Here is a 5758-nt window from a genome sequence, read left to right on the forward strand (position 1 = left end):
TGTCCGGCGACGTCGGCATCACCTCTGCCCATAGAAACACGCCATTTTCCGCTAAACCAACTGGCCACCGATCATCAAGCTCTGCTAAGACGCATATACCGAAAACAAAAGCAGGGTCAACACTTCAACCTCATGAAGAGGGGCCTTACCTTCCACGAACACAGCCTAATCCAGAGGTGCATTGAATTCCGCCAACCTCGTTGCCCTCACGAACCACTGATGCAAAGACAACTCGGGATCGCCCTGTACTTAACAAGTTGCAGACCCTTATAAGTGCAATGGGCATGCTTCTAAGCAACATGAACACCCCGTCTGCGCAGAACGCGCAGGTGCTTGACACTATCAATTCAGTGCTTGCAAATCTGAGGTAAATCTATGGCCCGTGACATGTTATCTTTTTGAGAGGAGGTCAGGAACGCATCTGCCCTTCAGTGAAATGCGAGAGCGCTGAAGGCGCATATGTCCGACTGCCGACATTATGTATTCAGGAACCAGGTCTCCATATTTGTGATTTGTGAACAGAACCTGTCAGCTCACATCAGACTGTCTGGATATGAGTTCTTTATGTATTCTACCCACGGAGAGCGCAACAAGCTTGTTGTGTTTATACAGCGTGACTTAGGCTCATCACCTTGTACTTCCTGACGAAGAAAACCAATATGTTTGGCTAACAGTTGAAGTCAAGAAGACCACATTCACAATAATCGGGGCCTCCTTATCTCCATCAAGTGGTCTAAACCACGAGCGTTCGTGCGGAATTTCGAATTCAACTTTCCAGCCATAGGTGATAGCTGGCGACTTCAATGCCCACCACCACTTATGGGGAAGCTCCAGGGTCAACACTAGAAGTAGACAGTCAGTGTCTTTCACTTCGGTATCTGAACTTATCCTCGTGAATTACGGCCGCCCTACTTGTATGTGTGCATCGGCCTATAGTAGATGCCTAGACCTCACATCCGTCTCACGCTGATTTGCCAAAAGATTGCTATGGTTTTCGAATTCGGACACAAGGGGTAGTGACCACATCCCAGCATACCTGAAGATTAACGGCTTTCCAAGTCTCAAGCCCTCCAGAGCCGTCCAGTGTGCCGAACGGCAAAAATACAAGGTAATCATGGAAGACTATGTTGGTGGCTCACCCTTCAACCTAGAGAACGCAATGAAGAGTGCTCTACAGTCCACCATGCGTACGCTTCCGGTGAGCTCATCTCGCAGTGATATGGAAACTGAACACGAGAAACTCTGAGCGATTTGTCGTCATGCAGAACGACGTCATAAACGCAAAAGTAATTTGATGATCTCAGAGTGGCCAGACGCATACAAAATAAAACACAGCGTTACATAGAAAAGTTGGATAGGTGACGATGTGTATTTTTTTCGAGTTTTTGGAATCCAGAAAGCCTCTGCCACTAATCTTGAGAACTGTCCGGGGCCTTCGTACAACCAATACTCAGTGCTACCCATTTAAACTTCTGGCACATCACCTACATTGCGAAGAAATGGACGTCGCAAAATCTGTCTATCAAAGAATTGCCAGCGGGGCAAGTTCCACTGGAATGAAGACGCCCGACTGCTCCGTATCCTCACGTGATTCCCGAATGAATTGTTTGTTTTCGAAGGAAGAATTAAGGCTGCGTTTGTGCAGACGTTCTTCAGCGCCAGGACTTGACGGCATCGCCTACCACGCTGTTTGTCACCTCGGAGATCAAGCTCGGAAGGCACTCTTGCAGCTATACAGCGACTCCTGGCAAACAGGCATGGTTTTACAGGAATGAAAGTGTGTCTAGTCACCTGATTGCTGTTTTCAAAGCCGCAAGTCAACTTTGGACATTTCCTCTTGCAACGCGAAGACCCTTGCGAGCTTTGTGCGAGAAGTTTAGAAAAGAATGATTTTAACGCGTCTAGAATGGTGCTTAGAGCTCTACGAAATATATCCAGGTGCCTTTTCCGGGTTCAGACGAGGCCACTCATCAATTGACAATATGGTTGACTTGGTGACATATGTAGAGCACCGAAAGGCCTGCAAACGATTATCTTCTGCTCTGGTTCTTGACGTTAAAGGTGCTTACGATAATGGCACCCACGAAGCCATTCTCAGCGCAATAAAAGGTGTAGGACTCGGTGGCAAGATATACATGTGGGTTCAGAGCTGCCTACAAGAAAGGCCATTTCACGTCCCGACAGAGAATGGCCCGACGATCGAGTATTACTGCAGCCGAGCAGTTACACAAGGCGGAGTTCTAAGTGCGACGTTGTTCAACCTAACACTCATTCGACTAGTTGGCAAACAATGAAGCAGCGTACTACTTTCCATTTATACTGATGACATTTGTGTGTGGGCATCAGGTGTGACTCGACTTCAACTTCGCGCTCGACTTCAGAAGGCAGCATCAGTGACATCGAACCACCTACGTAAACAAGGGCTTGACATCGCAAGTGGAAAGTGTGCAGTCGTGGCTTTCACCAGAAAGCCAATGTCTGCTTACGGCATAACAATTACCGCCAATTGGTTTCATGCAGCTGGAATCACAGATTCTTAGGAGTCATAATAGACCGAAACTTGTCTTGGACCACACAAGTATTGGGACGTTACACCCCACAAATCAATCAATCAACCACACAAGTAAACTATAAGCGGCTGACCGACATTTGTCACTTGTTCAAGTTCCTTGCCAGAAAAATTGGGGAGTGACTGCCGAGTCTATGTCACAGCTGTACAAGGCATTATTTATTAGATTCCTGCGGTACAGCCTACCTGTTATATCTAACACATGAAAAATTGACCTGCGCACACTCCCAGATATCCTCAGCTCAGGATCTTAGGGTATGCCTTGGTTTACCCCACTGTGGATCGCATCGACGGCTGAAACCGTTGCCATTGCACAGGGCTACTCGATCATGACGCACATCACCATTAAAACGATGCGTACATACCTCAGGCAACATGCTATGAATCCTTTCTACCACTTCGCAACTCTCGCTACTGAGAGGCCCTGCACAAAATTTGGTGCAATTGTCGTTGCGCATCGTGCACCGTTCACGCACGGTTTTACACCTGTGCAGAAATCGGTGTATCCTCCGTGGTGCCTGACACTTCCGGAAGTACTTACTTCAATTCGAGGGATACAGAAAAATTCTAGTTCGTTTTTGTCAGCCCTAAAAAAATTGAGCTTGCACCTCTTGCACGAAATGCACAATAACGACGTGCACTTAGACACCGATGGTTCAACCGCAACGTCTGGTTCTGGCGGTGCGGTGGCGATTCCAGCTAGAGGAATCACTCTGCAAATGAAGCTGTCACACGTCACTACGTCTATGGCGGTAGAACTTGCGACTTTGCGTGGCGCCCTAGAGTACATCAAATCTCAGAGACTGAGTAAATGGGCTATGTTTTCCGACTCGAAACCGGCCTAACAGAGTATGCAGTCAGTCCTTCGACGACGTTGCCACGAACAGTTAACATACGAGGTTGTCAAACTTCTTCACCACGTCACAGAAACAGGCCACGATGTCAGTTTTTAGTGGTTACCTGGTCATTGTGGTATCAGTGACAATGATTCCGCAGACAACGCGGCTCGCACATTCTACCAAGAAGACCACACCCTTTCGATTCCTTTGTCAAGGACAGAATTCGCAAAACAACTTCGTCACCTAGCACGTAGTCTGTGCCTGCCGAAGTGGAACACCCCAAGCATAAAACCTACGAGACTCTATCGAATAAATCCTCGAATGAAACTTCGACTTCCATGCGGACTTCGTCAACATGATGCTTCACTTATTTATCGCGTTTAGTTGGGGGTCGCCTTGACAAAACATATACAACCCTCATTGCATTGACCGACAGTGCGAAATGTGACGTCTGCGGCACCGAAGAAGACATCAACCATCTGCTATGCCGTTGCCCTCGATTAGCCTCTGAAAGACAGAAGCTTTTTGACGCATTGCGACAATTGGACGGTTGGCTACTCTTCTTGCATATGCTACTGGAGCACCGTCCTCGTCTTTTGTCGGCTCGAAAGGTAGTCAAAGCCGTCTTGTACTTTTTGAGGACTGTGGGCGTACGTGAACACCTTTACCTTTTGTGTAGTTCCACCGCTGCATACTCATCAGCAAATTAATTGAAATTCCTTCTTTTGTCTCTTCCTCTTCTCTTTACTCTCTATCTCTCATCTTTATACCCCCTTCCGAATCCCCCAGCGTAGGGTAGCAAAAGGGGCGTGAGCCTGGTTAAGTTCCCTGCCTTCTCTCCTGTTGTTCTTGTCCCTAGAACAGCCGCGTGGCCAGGGATTTATTGTGTAGAAGAGGCGGAGGAGAAGGATGGTCAGCCATATATTGTGTATGTTTACAGTGTGTTTATATGTGTGCGTGGGTGTGTATCTGAAGCATCAGTGTCCAAATAAATTCTCTCCGACCTGAGTGGTCGCCTATTTGAGCAAGTCCGTTGCACCTCCGCCAGTGGGTGGTGGCGCCAGAGTCGGTTCCTCTATGCTATTGAGTGGTTACGACGTCGGGAAGTCGCTAAGAACGACGGTATTGAAGAGGTCCCACGAGGAGTTGTGGACTGATAGAGGCGAGACGGGGTTGTGTGTGCCACATGTAGTCCGTCGACCAGTTGCCTTGTCCTCCTTCTCCACTTTCTATGGAGAAAGGGGGGCAGCATGGGAAGTTGTGGCTGCTAGAGTGCAAATGATGGGCGGAGAGGAAGACGAATAGACACCACTGAAGGTTACTCAAATGATTACGTACCTTGTAGGGCCTCCAGAGGTGTTCTGGGTTCGCTGCTGCTTAGAACTTCATAGCACGCACGAGAAACTGAAAATCTTCAGGGATAGGCGTCGAACACTTAGCTGCCCCTACTTTCACCTCACTTTCACTACCCCCCCCCTCCCGCAACAAAGAGAATGATTCATGCATGACTTGTTTGGGTGGTTCACCTACCACATTCATAAAGTGCCAGAGTAGAACGTTAAACCACCTACGCACTCATTACCAATCTCATTCATAATCACCCGTGCATTCTTTCACACGTGCTGCAGCGTGCATGCCAATTTGCACGTGTTCTGTCATTGTAGCAAGGCTTTAAACAGGCGGGTACAAAAAGAGATTTAGAAATTGCGCGCTCGTATATGACGCACCAAAAAGCTTTGTCTCTGAAGGACAACCCAGGTGTCACGATCCTGACCTGACCTTCGAGGTTTGAGTGTTGTCTGCGTAGTAATACTCAGTGCCACCTCCACGTAGTCTGAACGTATCAGAACGGCGACAGTAGCTAGAACAGACCTATGACAAGGGTCGCTGTATAAGGTCGTCGCCATTATAACCTTTAATAACTGCAGATAGAAATATTTGTTAGAAGAAACCTAACTCTACAACGCTTTAATTTGTAAGCTGACAAAAGAAGGTATTCTTCACGCCAGAACACTGCGAAGACACGTCAAAATTTGGTATTTCTTTACTCTGGCATGACTATCAGAACAGCCTGTTGCTATTCGTTGTGGCCTGATTGCCTCGACGAATTTGATTACACCTAACTGTGAACTTTTACTGTAGGTTCCGTGCATGCGTATGTACGCGTGCCCGTCTCTTTAGCGTATCTACATTTCAGACACACATTTGGTTATGGCTCGATAAATATATATGTTAATTACAAGTATGTGAGATAGATAACATCTGCATAACTGCGCTGCTGGTGTGCCAAGTGCTTTTTTCGACTAGTGAACTAGGACCTTAAAACACACTGAATACAGGAGTCGTCACG

This window comes from Rhipicephalus microplus, chromosome 7 (assembly GCF_043290135.1).
Source record: "Rhipicephalus microplus isolate Deutch F79 chromosome 7, USDA_Rmic, whole genome shotgun sequence".
In the NCBI taxonomy this organism is placed as follows: Eukaryota; Metazoa; Arthropoda; class Arachnida; order Ixodida; family Ixodidae; genus Rhipicephalus; species Rhipicephalus microplus.